We start from the raw sequence: 14,655 nt of genomic DNA, 5'->3' as shown, positions 1-14,655 counted from the left end.
TTTTTTTTTTTTTTTTTTTTTTACAATCAGCCAGCATCTGAGGAGCTGCTCATCCCACCACACTGTCAGGCTCCAATCTGGCAGAGGTCTATAAATGGGCCTGTGTGCAGGATGAGTAATTTCCCTGCCTCACAAGGGTAGCTCAGACAATATTGCTGAGCAGATGCACAGATTTGGGGCCCTCCAAGTACACTTGTCCCTCTGACAGCTCAGGCACACCCTGAGCCTGCTCACAGCTCGAATGGTTCCACTCTGGCCTTCGGACACGCAGGGGAAACTTTGCCAAAATCGCTGGAATTCGTGAGGAAAACACACACCTGGAGCCCAGACACTCTCTGGGTAGAGCGAGCCCATCACGTCCCTCTCTGCTGCTCTGTCACACCCCTTCCCTGACTCAAATCACCAGGATTTGATAAAAATGGTCAATATTCTCCCTCCATCGTCCTGGTGGGGCTGTATCAGGGATGGGTTTTCACTGGGAGAAGCAGAGCTGTGCCTCTTATTGTCACAGACCTCTTTCCTACCCTTGGAATTAATGCTCAGCTTCTCCTGCTCATTTTCACCTCGCTCTTCCCTCATGATAAACTCTTCCAAAATAGTCCACACCAGTGTAAATCCTGGGCCCAAATGGCCTTGAGGTGAAGGAGGGAAGGTCTGGATTAGATTTTGGGAAGAAATTCTTCTGGCACAGCTTCCCAGAGCAGCTGTGGCTGCCCCTGGATCCCTGGCAGTGCCCAAGGCCAGGTTGGACACTGGGGCTTGGAGCAGTGGGAGGTGTCCCTGCCATGGCAGGGGTGGCACTGGATGGGCCTTAAGGTCCCTTCCAACCCAAACCACTCCGTGGTTCCAAGTGTACCCTGGACACCTGCTAATTCCATCTATGACATAGAAAATAAAACTATTTAATTAATATTATTTGGGAGAGTATCCTGTTTACTTAATCTCTTCAAACCCATTTTTTCACAAGGAGCTGATGCAGCAAACACATTCCATAAAAAACCCTTTGCCACCTGAGTTCGTGTAACACCACCCAAGTAAAACATGACATGAGCATTTCAATAACCCACCCAACGCTCATAACTGCTTGCAAAGAAACACCTTCCTGTATTATTATTATTTCATCTGGTTCATCATTTGTACTCGTGAGTCATAATTCTGGAATTGTCAAAGTTAGTCTATTTTTTTTTTTTTTCTGAAAGATATAAAGTTCAAGTTATTTGCAAAAGGAACCAAATAGAAATAATGACTGATTAATACAAGTCTGGGAGGGAAGCAAACAGCACAAAATAGATCTCTCTCCATGCCTGTGGATTCAAATTTTGACCTCATTTGCTTCGCTGAGAGGTTCTCTCATAATAAACAGCAAACAGCCAAGTTCACTTGGAAAGAGAATTTCAATATATGTGTTTGCTGAAGAGTGTAATCACATCAGAGGCTGAACTACGTGAGAGGGAATAGTTGGAATAGTCCCATGGGTCACAGACCACTCTGCAGCTGTGGCACTCCACACAAGCTCAGTTTATCAAACACCTCCCTCGGGGCTGAAGCAGGACACAGAGAGTCCATAACCCCGAGGGCATTTGATACACAGCCTGCAGAGATACAGCAAGTTCTGATAAGCTCAGGAAATACTTCATGGGGAGCAGAACTCTTATCTTTCTCTTTCTGATTGATTCTGGTTCCAGTCACCACGGAATCTGTGTTGGACTTGTTAAAAATATCAGGAAAAATCTCAGAGGGACCATCCCGAGTTTTGCCTTAAACATTAAAGAGTTAACTCCTCCAGTCCACAACAAAAGAGATATAACTGAGCTACCCTCCAATCTAAAGGGTAAAATGAAGCCCCTGACTACACAATTAAAATTTCAAAGCATCACACATCTTCCCCATCCCTGGAAGTGTCCAAGGCCAGGTTGGATGGGGCTTGGAGCAATCTGGGGTTGTGGAGGAGTCCCTGCCCATGGCAGGGGTGGAATGGGAGCAGTCTAAGGTCCTTTCCAACCCAAACAAGTCAGTGATTCCCTGATCTTCCTACCATAAGAATCTGCAGCATTTAAATTCCAGTTTTCACCTCCTCGTTAACGCTGATGTTCCCTCACCTTGGAACAGAAGGGTTAACCCTGGAGCACAGGCTGCAGATTTGGAAGGGAGCTCTGTGATCTGCAGGGAGGCCAGGGGAAGCACATAGTTCATTAAATGATGTGAGTAGCAATGAGGGTTTACACAAATCAAACAGGGGGTTAGGTAATTGTCATGTTGCTTTGTGCTGAACCACCTGTCAGGAAGCACTTCCAGCCGAAGACTCAATCTGCTGCAGAGCCTCCAGATGATTTCTAATTAGTGTAAACTTCAGCTGTGCCACAAACCAGCGGATTGGAAAGGGATCTGGGGTTTTTTTTTTGGTCAATTCTTTCACTCTCCTCCTCCCCCCAGCATTGTGAAAATGGCTTTTTGTTTTGCAAGAGGTTTTGCAGAAAGCTCCTTTATCAGGAGTGCTAAGGGAAGCCACCACACTCCTCTGAGGGAAATGTCAGCTCCTCATGGAAATGAGGAAAACCCAGCTCTAAAAAAAAACCAAGAAGAGTCCTAAAAAGACTCCAGTTTGTCACCAAATGGAATCCAGAAAAGGTTAAGGCAGTGCACACCTCTGCAGTAGCATGAAGGGGCCAATAAACACCACTCATGGATTTGGGGGTTTTGTTAAAAAAATCAAACATATCTTTAATGGTTACTACAGGTAGTGATGGATGCTGTAAGAACAGAACAACCCAAAATCACAATTCCCATTCCCCCTAAAAACCAAGCTATTCCAAGGTGCAAAGCTGAGTAACTCAGGGTGGTCCTGATGAAAGATGACCCCAATAACTCATTTCACAGCAGCAGCATTTCCACAGCTCCTCATGAGCCAGCTGATCAACAACACCTGCACTATAGCCTCTGAGTTTTCTATTCCTTTATTGGTTTGTGAAGTAATTCCAGGAGTCTGGGGCACCCTGACATATTGGAAATGAGTAAATCACTCCCCCAAATCTATTCAACAGCAACAAGAAACCAAAAGGGCAAAGAGCTGATCAGCTGGAATAAAAAAGTCCAGCAGATCCCAGAAAATGGCTTTTGCCTCTGACTCTAATGGCCACAGAAGACACATTCAGACAATATTCAAAGAAAATGAGTGGATGTGGCACTTGAGGACACGGCTTAATGGTGACTGTGCTGGTGCTGGGCTCATGGCTGGACTTGATGACATCAGATCTTTTCCAACCTTCATAATTCTACCACTCTGTGGAGATTCAAGACTTTTTTTTGATTTAAAGAAAACATACAGAGACAATATTCCTTGCCTTGAAGCTCAGAGGAGAGGTTTAAAACACTGGATAGAGCTTAATTTTCTTTTTTAGTAGTTGAAAATACCCCTAGAAATACAACCAAATCTGTTTGGGTAAAAGAGAATCCTCACTGCCCATTCATCCATACCTGAAGCCAACTGTGTGCTGTGCTGCTGAAGCATCCCTAACACTTCTGCTGCACTCTTTTCTTCCTTATTAAAAATAAAATAATAATAAAAAAAGGATTAACAACCAGGCTCGAGAACAGCTCTTCTAATGAAACTTCTGGCCACGAGAAAAATGGGAAACAGCACGAGTCTGAAAGCATCAATATGATCAAGTGTACTTCTCTGCCATTGTTAAGAAGGTTAGCATGAATTTCAGTGTTTGAGTTTAATCAGCGGGGCAAGGAAAATCGTTTTACTCACAGAGTTACCCATTCCAGCAGGAAATCTCTTGACAGAACAACAATCAGATGCCATCTGACACTGGGTATTCAAGTACTACTCTTTTTAAGTATAAAAGCCCAAATTCCTTAAATCCGTGTGATCTGCCTCACCCAGGAGCGCACAGAGCAGCAGCAGGCACCAAACTGGGGCAGCCCAAAAGCTCCTGTCCCTCCCTGGCAGGTGAGCAGGATGTGTGTGTGTGTGCTCCCAGCTCCCTGGGATGATTTCTCTTGCTCATTAACTCGAGCTGCACACAGAGATCTTTCACTCAGTTCCTCTCCAGGAGCAGCACTTGGGAATCAGCTCACCATCTCCCACTGCTTGGCCATGAGAATTTTGTGCTCCACATCTGCTCAGAGCAGTGAGAGGGGTGAGGAACTGCAGCAACTCCCATTATGGCTATTTTGGCATTCTCCTGACAACCTACAACGGGGACTTTCTCATTAAACTTAGCAGAGTGAAGCTCCTCTGGTAATAATAGATGTTATGCACTCTGCTGAGTGGGGAAATTTGCTCCAAGTGAAGTTCAAAGCTGCCTTTCCCAGAAAACAGACTGGGAAATTATTTTCTAGGCCAGTGTGGAAGTTCCCACATCCCCAGACAGCTCACTGGGAGATCTGACTGGATTTTGAACATCCAGCAGGAAATGGAAAGGGAACACCTGTGCTGAACAGAAAATGCAGCAGCAACAGAGGGAGGCTGATCTCTGGGTCCTGAAGAGTGGGAGCTGTAATCAGGAGCCAAATGAAGAACACAGCCCCAGCTCCTCACTGTGCAAAAGCTGTCCCAGAGATCAGCTGGGCCACCCTGCTGGAATGCTCCTTCCCTCACCTTCCAGCAGCTCTCCTCGCTCAGGAGGCAAATTTATCCCAAAAGATTGGGGCAGGAAAGGGAAGGTCAGCACAGAAATAAACAACACAGAGTAAGTGCAGAACACCCATTCCAACAGACTACTTAGAGTTCAAGAAAATAAGAACAAAATACAAGTCCTTCCCTGACCCTTTCTTTTTTTTTTTTTTTCATGAAGTTGGAAACTAATGACAAAGTTTGAGATATTTTCCTTTTTCCCAAGCCAGGCACTGATCTGCTGCAGTCAAGTTTGACTTCAGAACACAAGAACTGCCAGAGAAGGGTCAGTCCACAAGCCCTCATAAAAAGCCTCTACATCATCCCACAAAAAATAGCTTCACACAATTTTAAGAAAAAACTTCTTTGTGATTATTTTCAGGCTGCTGACTGGTAGCACCCATTTACTTCTCGCTTTGTGACAAAACAATTCTGAATTTGCTGGAAGTCCTTTGTTTAAAAAAAATCCAGTATTAAAACCACACAAAATGATGCACAGCAGTTCCAAATTTAAGCTGTACTAATGAGTTACAGCTACTGGAATTAGTTCAAGGAGGTCTGGAGTTCCTGAAACAAGCCAGTTGTGCTCAGCCTTTATCTCCCATTTCACTCCCAACAAGGTATCATAGTCCAAATACATCGAAGTGGGAGTAGAAACACAGATATTAGAAAAGGAGAATAGTAGAAATAAAGATGACAGTTGCTGATCTCTTCAAGAAAGCTTTTAAAAGGGCTCTTACAAGAAATTATTCCACCTACCACATAAAGGAGCACAAGCTTGACTATAACGAGCAGCTGACGCTGAATTTTAATCATTTCCAACCTGGGTAATTATTACAGAAAATGATTTACAAGCTTCATGAATTAATCAGCCCAAGCAGCAGCTTGCCATTTTCAGCAGTTCCCAGGCCATACTCCTGTTTTATCTGGGAAGGCCAGAACAGGCAGGACAGACAAGGAGCTGACAGCCAGCACAGAGCTTTGGGCATGATGGCACCGTCCTGCCCCATTGGCAATCCTGCTTTGGTGGCACCAGAGCAGCTTTGGGATGTCCCTGTGCACATCCCAGCTTCCCCAGGCAGCTCCAGGGATCCCATCCTTAAATAATGCCGGCATTTTGGTGCCAGGATAACGCCACAATCCCAGATGGAAGAGCTCTCAGCTCCTCCACCCCTGCACACAGGGCAGTTTCTAGATGTAAATAAGAGTTCCTTGCCACAGGAGCCAACTTTTTCCCTCAGGCACAGATCAGGGAAACTCTAGAATCCTTGGAAATTGTTTCTCAGATTCCCCATCACATTGTCAGTGAGAGGAGGAATGAGCCAAACCACAGCCTGACAAGGACAGCTGGGAACTGAGGCCGTGTTACAGAACTTGTACCAGCACCAATTTGGTGAAGGATGAAGCAGAACAGAGCCCAGCTCCTCACCTGGCACAAACCTTCCCTGAACCACTGGATTCAAACCCTGCATTTCCCACCTCCTTTCTTTTGGGGCTGGGAGGATTTAGACTGTAATTCAGCAGCCCACAAAGAAGGAAGATCTCTGCCTTGCAGAAGACAATCACCAGGAGTGACAGTATTCTTCTCTCACAACATTTCAGCTGCCAAACTACACAGGAAACACTGCTACAATATCACAAGGCAAGAAAATGGTATTTAAAATTATTCAACAGGTTGTAGCACCAACTCTTTGCTGAGGGAGATACTTCCCAGCATGAAGATTATAAAACTTCCTCTGGTTCTGGTAAACTTAATATGCCTTTATCCTTTGTATCCTCCATTCCCAGTGTCTAGGAAAAATAATAACCTCTGCAGCAGATCATGATCTCAAACATCTGCAGTGCTTCATCTACACACACAAGCCAGCACGAGATAAAGGAAACTTTTGTCAGATTTGCTGCACTTAGGAAAAGCTGGACAAACAAGGGTAAAAGGATATAAAACTTTCACACTCAGAGAGGCATTGGATGATACCAGTATCAAAAGTTACCATCATTTTTGTTCAAGACAACATCTCAAGCACTCATGGAGTGGACAGGGTGAAGGAGGAGGGACCCTTATCCACCATCTCAAATTCTCCACTAAATAAATAAACAAAACACACCCTGGCCCATGCTGCCTCAGAAACACAACTGGCTAAGGCTCAAAATACGGAGAGCACAAAGAAAAGATGATTTCCAAAGAGTGATAAAGTGATAAGAACGTGGTCCTTTTGCTTTCAGCTGCCAAATTTGTGCAGAGGGAGAGAGAAAATGTGCAACATCCACTGGGAGAAAGGAAGGGCAGGGAAACAGGGAATGTGAGGATGAGGAATACTCCTAAAGCCCTCAAGTTAGAGGGCAAAACTTCAGCAAACTGTTGCTCAAGTGATTAAAAACATGACCAAAAGGGGGAAAAAATAACCAAAGCAAGAAACAGCAACATTTTCTGTAACCACAAGCCAAGCTCCTGTTTTCTCCACAGAAACCAGAGCTTCCCACCACTGATACAGGGGAGGAGTAATGCACATTTTTTAAATCTCAGTCTCAAATTAAAGTGCATTTTGTGACTGAAAATTAGGTTATTCATCAGGCTTTTTTTTTTTTTCTCCTCCAAATCTGCATACATTAAATAACAACACATTCTATTCCACAGCAGGTAGCAATTATCTAGTTAGTGCCTACCCAAACTGAAGCTACAACTTTTAAGGCAGAGTTGACATCTATTGTGCTTTTTTGTACCATCCAGCACAGAACTGAGCCCTTGGAAAGAAGCATTTGTTTCCAAAGTAGCAATAAAATCTGAGTTCAGGTCAGAGCTGCCATAAAACCAACAAACCATATTTAATGTCAGATTTGGGAAAGAACCATAAGAAATATCAAAAAAAAACTTGCACACAGATGAGCAAATTCTTCAGTCTCTTAACTCTTGTGATAAAGATCTCTGCACAGATTTTCTTCTTCCCAGCCAGGAAGCCAAATTTTAATTCATTTCTTATATTTTGGTGGAACTAAAACTCGATCTTGGATATTTAAGTAAAGAAATACTGAGACCATATTACCAACATGGTATAAACATGAGTCCCCACTCACATTATCAACAGGTTTCTCTCTAAAAATTTAAGAGGAATTTAATGAGAACCCCCAATTTTTTCTCTCCTTACTTTTTCCCCCTAAATTCTTGCCCTGCTGGGGATAAGCAAGAGAAATTAGAGTCTATAAAAAGCATGTGTAAACTATTATTTGGGGAAAAAAAATAAAGGTATATACTCAGCTACTGAAAATAAGAACTACCATCAACAAAATTTCTTTTCTCCTAGGACATGATCCCTCCAGTGTTTGCTTTGTCAAACACCATTTGTCCAGGACCAAATTTTTCTGATATATTAATATATTTCATTGTCTACAATGGTCACAATTTGTAAGTTCTGTACCTGCTTGTCTTGCCAGGCTTTTTTTTCCCCCTTATATCTCTTATAGAAGCATACTCTTCTGTCTAAAAATGTATGGCAGAACACACAAAAAAAAAACCCCAAAACATTCCGTGCTTACAAAACAACCTCAAAGTCCAACTCTGCTTTGCCCAGTTAAGTTAATTTGCTCAGAATTAAGCCAATTCATTAGGAGCAACAGATTCTCCATTTGAGACACTGAGTTGCTCCACAAAGACCTCCCCATAAAACATTTCTGCAAAGGAAACCATCAAATGGCTGAACCTGACTGTGGGAATTGTGGCTTGTAGGATTTTTGCTGGAGCACAGTTCATCACACGCCACCAGGAGCAAGAGGGGTTTTTTCAAGTTAGCAGTGGTGAGAACATCTGGAAAAAAAAAAAAAAAAAAAACCCCTGTATCAACTCTCAAGCATTTTAGTCACATTTTGGCGAAATCCTCACCACTCCACTTTCACAGCTTTACGTTTCCTGCGCCCCGTTGGTCTCCAAGCAGTGAATTTGCACTCCAAGACCTCCTCAGCATCTCTGTGTCAGTGTCAAACCCAATTCAGGCTCCAGCTTTCAGTCTGTCTTCCAGACTGAGGAGTTAATTCAATTAACTCCTTCAGCTGCATTCCACGGAGCAAGAGACAGCCCCAGGCGTTTTCTGTCAGAATAAAGAAGCAAAGAGCACCAGTGGGCTCCAGCGAGTGCAGGGCCATCCTGGAAAGCCATTCTGGACTCTGTGGCTGTGTAATTACATCCCAGGGGCTCCCTGCTAATAGCAATAAAACAATTTACACCTCTGGAAACTGCAGGAGACAGCCCAGCAGCAGTTTGTCAAAGCTTATGTTCATTAGCCTGTCTTAAATTTGCATTTCTTTCCCCGCCTCTGACAACACGGGTGAGGCTTCAACAGATTTATCCAGACATCCCAGGAGTGTTGTTCCATCCTTTCCCGTGCTGCTTTTGCTGCCCAGCTCACACAAACTGCCTGCTCTCCTTGGCAGCACCCAACAGCATTCACACAGCGTGGGGGTTTTGGGGTGTTCAGCCTGGAGAAAAGGAGGCTCCAGGGAGACCTTCCCACATTTTACATCTCCCTGGGAGGAGGCTGTAGTGAGCTGAGCGCCAGTCTCTTCTCCCAGGTAGCACAGGATAAAAGGAAAGAGCCCCAGGTTGCACCAGGGGAGGTCTAGGTGGAAGAGTTCTTCACAGAAAGGGTTGCCAAGGCCAGGATCAGGCTGCCCAGGGAAGTGGTGGAATCACCATCCCTGGATCTGCTGGAAAAACGCATGGATGTGGCACTGGAGGACACGGGTTAGTGGTGATCACGGTGGTGGTGTTGGTTGGACTTGATGACCTCAAGGTCTCTCCCAACCTGAACGACTCCATGATTCTGTTCTGTGATTCAGATGGGTTTTCCTGAAATTGTACCTCACTCCCCATTCCCTCCATCCAGCACTGCCCCCAACTCCCCCAGGAACAGGACAGAGCCAGACTGAGCTGCAAATCCAAATTTGGATGCCAACTCTGAGCATTAAAACCAAAATATTACAGGCCTGAGCAGCAGTTAAATATCAAACTGCACAACAGGAGATACAGGGAGGCTTTAGAAACCATCCCAGAGAAAAGGAAAGTTTGGATTTCTGTGCTTCCCACTGAGCTGCTTCACTTCCCCACACACAAACTTTGCTCTGGCCCAAAACCCAGTAAAATACTTGCAATATCTCGTGTTGTGACAGATTTATTTTTCATCCAACACACGCCTTCTGAGAAGACCCAACCCTGACAGTCTGGGGCTTGCATCACCTCACAACACCGAAAATTCCTCCTGGCTTCTGCAGCGCTGTGATTTATACAGGATATTCATTCTTATCTATAGAGAAAAGCTTATAAATTATCCACACTTCCTACCCCACTCTGTCTTTATTCTGCCAGGGGAAGGTCACCTCGCTTGTTTACATCAGAGAGAGCAAAGTCACAAGGAGGAACAGACAAACCTGTGTGTACACACAGCCTTAATCCCCTTCATAACCCCAGATCCACTAAAACCACTTTTTATTAATTTCTATTTTTATATTCTTTAGGGAGTGACAGGGGACATCCTGAATAATGTATATAATTCCACGTCCTCTGGAATGCCAAAAAAATTAGACTATTTCAAGATACATTAAGTAGCTTAGTACCGAGGCATGGAAATACATCAGCAAAGCCATTCCACTGAACAATGGGGGAAAATCATGGAATAAAGAAAAGGAACTGGAAAATTCTTCCACATAGTGATTGTTCAGGTCATTTAAGAATAACTGGCAACTCTCAAAGCTGGAATATGCTGGTGGGGTTTTTGTGGGATGCACAGCTCGGAGCTGGCTGGTCAGAAGTGGCAGCTAAGCCATGGAAAACCCTCCTGGACGTGACCTGAAGAAGCCTGGAGAACTTCCCATCTGACTCTGGTGGGTGTTGGGTAAAGCCCAAACAGAACAAGCTCTGCAGGGCTGGGACTCAACCAAGAGCCCAACAGAGCTGAAGGCAGATGCTCCCTCCTATGGTTTGTTTACCCAAATTCTGTTTTGCTCTGCTGCTCCCTCCTCCTCAGTGCTCACATCCAACACATTGACCATTCCCAAACCACCTCCAAAGCTATTAAAGCCTCTTCAAAACCCAATATTCCTTCCCCAAGAGTCAAAAGCACAGATTGGCTAAAAAAAAAAAAAATTGTTTTGAAAAGTGTTCCTTCCCCTGGACTGCTCCAACCTGGACATTCCACTTAAAAAGACATTCCATAAGCCTTGCCCATCTGATGCAGCACAGCCAAAAGGATCATTATTTCCAAAAGCAGGGGGAGGAATGGCTGTGCCATGTGTTTAATGGGCAGCTCCACAAGGACAATGGGGGCATTACCTGGTGGATGAATCACCTCATTAAACAAAACAAGATGCAGCAGGAATTGGAGAGCAAGGCCCAGAGTTGCTTTCACCAGCCACAAGTTTTGCAAGAACGTCACTAAAATCAAACGCAATCAGAATGTCCTGACTCCAGCAAGGTGTCTATTTTAAATCCTGATCCACAACTGAATTACAATATGTACTTCCCATCCAAACAAAGTTTATGCTCATTGTGCACCAAGTTATTCACTCTTTCACTTGGTCTATCATAAAGCTTAGATAAAAGTAAATTCTTGGAGTGAAAGCACAGTTTCATTACATTCCTTAGGACTGAACTTCCTGACATCCCACCAATAAACCCTGAATTATCCTACCAGCTGCGAACCACAGAGTTCAGATCATGTTCTTACATAAATATCCATCCCTGACCAAAATTCAACCACCCATAACTTAAAAACACACAGATTTTGCAGCTCTCCTCCATACCAGACTAACACTTGGACCAAAACCAACATAACTTCCCTCACAAACTTCCTTGGACTTTGGAATGAACTCTTTTCTTTTTCCCCATGCAAGGCAAGAGCCTGTTTCCCTATCCATGATGTGCATTTCAATTTCCTCTTAAAATTCATGAAGTTCCCATTTTTGAAGGGCCACCTTGTTAAGTCTGTGTTCCACAGCCACCTGTTGTGACAGCAAAAAAGAAATCCCACCAGTCTCTTCTATTAACAGGTTTCATCACATTATATTCAAATTAGAAACTAAGATGCCTTATGAATACTTCCTTTTGAATTAGAAGACCAGTTTCTGATGTGAAATGGAGTTTATGATAATTCAGAGCTTATCTGCACAGCTTGGTGTCTTTGTCCTTCCTTGGGTAAGCAGTGTGTGTATCACACACCTGATAACTGCCCTGGGACTTATTCTGCAACTCAGCTAACTTTATTTTTAAAGTTTTCTCCACACAGCGTTTGATTGTTAATCTCTCTTCACATCTTCCTATCAGATGGAGAAGATGTTTTAGAGGCATTGAACCAAAGGAGGAAAAAAATTATTTCTCTCCTTTCAAAGAATTTTTTTTTAAAAGGGAAGTAATTCTCCCCACAACTCCTGCACACTTGAACTCACAGCCAGTTTTTAAACTCCATGGATCACTCTTTCCTCTGGCAACTTTTCCACTGGCATTTGGGACAAGCCATGTGTGCACTCCCTCCCACACAGCTCCTTCCCACCGAACCCAGACCAAGTCTCGTGTTTTAAAGTGAGGGCTCAGCAGGAAAAACCTCAAGATCAAAATCCCCATCCCATTTAAGCGCAGGAGCATCAGCACCTCCCCTGGCCATTGCCATGGATGGAACAGCATCACACCTGCTGACCTTGGCCATGGCTCAGCTTCAGGAAATCAATTCCCTTTCCTGGCTTTGGGGCTGATCTCCATCTCCTCGAGACAGACTCTTCCTTTACACACAAATTTACCATCTTACCATTACAAGTTTCCCAAGAACAACTCAACAAGAAAACAAGAACACACATTAAGAACTGTAATGTCCCTCGCCCTGGCATTTTTCCTGGATCCAAAAGCAGTCTCTGTTGACTGAAACGAAGGTCCCAGGCACACCTTTTGTGCCAGAACAAAACTGCTTTTCTCTTCTCACACACAAAGGCTTCATGCATTTTCCTCTTAATATCCACAGCTCAGAGACCACGAGTCCTTCTTTAATCTCCAAAAGCATCACCCTGCTCCCTTTGATAAGACAATCCCTTCTCTGTGCCTGAGTGTTTTCTGTTGCACATCACAGCAAGACAACTCCTGCCACACCTCCTCAGGCCACCCTCAACCAACACAATTCCTGATCCAGCTTTTTCTCCACTTTGTAAAAGTGCTCTGTAAAAAACACAACCATGCACTCACCCTTCTGTCTCCAGCTGAACTTTCCCAGCAGCCCAACATCTCCTCTCCATGGGGTCTGTCCATGCCAGTCCCCATTAACCTTATACATCTGATTAATCCTCTGAAGGCTCTTCATTTCCTAATTAACAGCAATCAAAGGCTCATCACTACCACTACACACACAAAGGCCACAGAGAAAATAATATCAGGACTGCTCTTGGTTTAGATTTATCATCCAACACTTGGGTGTTGGCTTACACTCGTCCATGTGAAGTAGAACAAAATCAGGAAAGGCCACAATAGTTTTCCCCCCTCTCTTTTGAAACATTTTAAATTATCCCTGTTCCTCCAGGCTCTCACAGGCAGCTGACAAGCATTTAAATAATGTCTCACGAGCAAATTTGAAAAGCTGGGAGGAGCAACATGTATAGGGATTTGAGGAACTGAATCAAGGAGCAGCTCTGCAGGAAAATGAATTTAATTAAAGTTACTCATGCAGGCTCTCAGCCTTAGAAATCTGTAAATCTGGAAAATCATTTCGCTTTCAATTAAGTTTGTATTTGTCATTTTAGGAGAGATAAAAACAAATCCCCATTGACCAGGTTTTCCAATAGTGAAAAATTAAGAGAAATTTGTAACATGGAACAGTGAAATGTTTAACATAAGAAAAATTCAGAAAAGCCAGTGAGGATCTCCAGATCTCCAAGTCCCACCACAGCCAAATGATTCCTTTTTCAAGTTGAAAGTACAGCTGTACCAACTGGAGATGTTTCAAGGCAATGTCTGTGTTCTGACTAATACCCCGAGGAGGACTCATCACCTCACTCCCACTTCTTATGCAATCACTGCCAAAAAAAAAAGGATCTCTCAGAGGGTTCTCTAGAACATCTGAATTAAACACCTGAGCTGAGCTGTCCTCTCAGCCCCCTCTCTGCAGCACTGTCTGGAGCCTGCAGAGACCCACCTCCCACAGCCAAATATATCAAAGGGCCAGAGTGAGTGACAATGATGCTGCTGATGCAAAGTCATTTATTTTATATTTTAAAACAAGCTATGGACAAGCCCGTTCAGCTTCTTCCTGGATATCCACACAAGGAATCCTGACTGAGGTTCCTTCGGTGCTGCAAACTGGGAGGAAAGGCTCTTCCAGGAGTCCCAAGTTAACTCTGCTTTAACCAAATAGAGAATCTGCTGATGGCGATCCCATCCCTGAATTCCACAAAGCCATTCCTTCCTCTCTCCTCACTGTCACAGAAACCTGCAAGGCTGAACACGTCATTTTCAGACTTTGCAGTCCAGATATTTCCCCTCCACACCACGGAGAGCAGCAAGTAATGATCAGTTGTTCTGCATGTGCTCTAAAATCCGGCACTAATTCCAGCGAGGGGGATCAAGGGCTCAAACTCCCTCCTGTTCAGATCTTCCCCAGCTGTTTTGTGGCAATCACACACAGGAGAAACAGCCCTCAGCACTCCCAAATGTGGCTTTCACAGTGTTCTGGGGGATCAGCTGGGTGTTTTTCAAAAACCAGCCTGAATGAAATCAAAGGCAAAGCAAAGGTTCCCCGTTTTTCCCCCAGGCAGAATTCCCGCTGAGCTCGGCAAGGACTGAACCAAACTCCTGAAGAGCTGATTTGAAAGCAGGGATCCAAGGCTGGGATTTATCTGTGCACACACACACAAAACCCCACACTCTGCTTGACCTGGCAGTGAGTTATTCATTCAGAAGGAATCCAAGGTTGTCACTAAAAAAAGCTTCAAAGGGTGGAGAGGAATAGATATTTCACCTCATTCACCTCAGGAACAGTGGGTAGAGTATCTGGGAGTGAGAGCTGCAAAAGTTT

The sequence above is a fragment of the Vidua chalybeata genome, chromosome 10, assembly GCF_026979565.1.
Source record: "Vidua chalybeata isolate OUT-0048 chromosome 10, bVidCha1 merged haplotype, whole genome shotgun sequence".
In the NCBI taxonomy this organism is placed as follows: domain Eukaryota; kingdom Metazoa; phylum Chordata; class Aves; order Passeriformes; family Viduidae; genus Vidua; species Vidua chalybeata.
Note: the sequence above shows the minus strand (reverse complement) of the source record.